The 2,364-nt window shown below is 47.8% G+C and overlaps 1 long non-coding RNA gene across 1 annotated transcript; it reads left to right on the top strand.

Annotated features, from left to right (window-relative positions):
• The first annotated feature begins 207 nt into the window (after nt 1–207).
• On the top strand, nt 208–801 carry LOC136538953 (uncharacterized). Its single transcript, XR_010779505.1, has 2 exons — nt 208–375; nt 468–801. It is a non-coding gene; the product is annotated as an uncharacterized lncRNA (long non-coding RNA).
• The last annotated feature ends 1,563 nt before the right edge of the window (nt 802–2,364 follow it).

Here is a 2,364-nt window from a genome sequence, read left to right as displayed (position 1 = left end):
TATGGGCTCTTCAAAGAAAGGGGCTGGATTAGATCGGATTTTATGTTAGAAGGATTGGATTCTTGACGTGGCCCCACGTAGCCGCATGGATCATTGGAAAGGGCTGGCCCTTGGATCGGAGGGAAGGGCCTTTCGTCGCAGCACCCAGCACATTAGCCTGCCAGCACTAGGGTTGAGCGGAGGCGGCGGTGCTGTGCATCACTGTGAGGCGGTGGCACTGCACATCGCTGTGAAGTGGATTGCTCCTCCATCCTCTCCAAGATCCTGCACCAATCAGGGGTTTGGGTGAACCCCTGAGGATGGTGGTTGCCTTGAAGATCCCGGTACCATTGCTTCTTCGCTACGTGGCCTCTCCACCGCCAGTAACCGACCCAGGTACGTACCATTCCTCCCCTGGTCTTCTCTATCATTCATCCCTCCTCTCTCACAGTTACTCGTGATTCACTGATGCCCTGCATGTTTCACAGCTCTCCAAAGTGTTTGCTTCAAGCATGGACCAGGGAACGAATCTAGCTGCCTATTCTTGACCCTTCGCATCCAAGGAGGAGCAGGCAGGAACTCCGGCATACGGTGGTCCTTGGCGGCACCTTCGAGCGCCTCCATGACGGCCACCGCGCCTTCTCAGAGTTTACTTGGATGCAGAGCAAAGCAGGAGAGATGATTTAGAATCTCTCGGTTATGTTCTTATGTACTTCCTTAGGGCAGGTTTGTTTGTCATCAATCTTTTCACCCGTCTGTTGTAAACATGTAATGGTTCCACGCATGCTTCTGTGAATGGATTTAATATTTCATTGGTCCGTCTTTGAACAGCCTACCATGCAGTGGCGGAGCCACGATTTCACATCAGGGTATTCCATGCTAAAAAAATTTCCAATGCAAATATGAGTAATAAGCAAAGTACAATATGCCATAGTAATAAGCAAAGTGCAAATATGCTGGCACCCTTCTTCTTCATCTAATTACAAATACAATGCAAAAAAATAGAAAATAAAATATTTATTCACATTTCTTCGAGCCAAAGCTGGGATGGGGACAGAGGGGAGGGTTGATCAGTCGGAGCCCGAAGGGGAGATGCTCCTCTGCTGCAGGCCGCCGCATGCTCCTTTTCTGGCGGGCTTCGACACCGGCCGCTGGGGCCGGATAGGCGCAGTTGAGCAGAGCTAGGAGAGATGAGGGGGGCTGAGGGAGAGAGCCAGAGAGGTGCTGCTGTGCCGCTAGTTTGTGCCGCCGGCTGCTTCCGGTCGATGGCTCGATGCGAGCGACGGGGGCACAGAGCGTCGGGAGATGTCAATGGGTTTTTCTGGAGTCTATGATTTTGTGGGCTGCTACTGCTAGTTGTTCTATTAGGCTTGTGGGCCATATTTGCAACATCCAGTATACCAACATGCTATATCATTATACATTTGTATATGTATTTGTTTTTGTTCCCAAAACATGAGTATTCCATGGCATACAGGTGCATACCCCTGGCGCCGCCCATGCTACCATGGCAGGGGCTGCAAGCAGGACCAAGAAGCAGAAATATGACAAAATCAGTGAGAAATAGATGCTTACTCCCGTGGAGGTGGCTCATAAATTAACTCTTGATAATTCATTTTTTTATGAAAACTGCAGTAGGCAGACATTCATAAATTCTTTATTATGGGTTAGGTACTCTGCAAATTGTATCCATCAGAGTTTATCTCCTACTTCCACTACTCTCGTTCATCATGGTTTGTAGACAAGCCTGATTTTTCTTACCTGGAGATTATTGTGCGATCTCTTTATTCGGGAAGGTGTGATTTTGGTGCACATGTTTATTTTTCTTTTCGCATTTTCTACTAGGACATCCTGTAATTGGTATTTCTAATTGTGTTACTAGTGCGGGATACCAGTTTGACTATGTGTTTGACTGGACCATTTTGAAGTATCCTCAGGCTGCAACCCGGTGGATGGGGTATGTAGTCGTCTCTATTAGAATAAACTACTGTTTTCTTTGTGTGAACACAGTAAAGGAAGACGGGACCGAAAAGGCTCCATACTGTGACACTGTAGTCGCTACAGGTGTAGACGTCGAACTGCTCACCTGCAGCACTGTAGCCACATGCAGAGGCCGACACAGAGTTAGCCATGTATGTTATCTAGTTACTGTTACAGTATGTGCGTTGTACTAGAACTAAATGGATAGAGTTGTATAAATAAACTACTACGGCAACTCACTAAAGAGAGTTCAGATTTGCCATCTCCCATACAGGGCTTCAGCCAACGCTGGTGTCTTGTACTGTGTGTGTGTATGCTCTGTTCTCCCTCTTCTTTAACCTCTAGCCACAGTGTGTGGGGACGGACAACGCTTGTTTGTGGTCTGCTTAGCTAGTGGGTGCTCGA

The sequence above is a fragment of the Miscanthus floridulus genome, chromosome 2 (assembly GCF_019320115.1).
Source record: "Miscanthus floridulus cultivar M001 chromosome 2, ASM1932011v1, whole genome shotgun sequence".
Lineage (NCBI taxonomy): Eukaryota > Viridiplantae > Streptophyta > Magnoliopsida > Poales > Poaceae > Miscanthus > Miscanthus floridulus.
The sequence above is the reverse complement of the archived record's forward strand: the minus strand, read 5'-3'. Positions and strand labels throughout refer to the sequence as shown.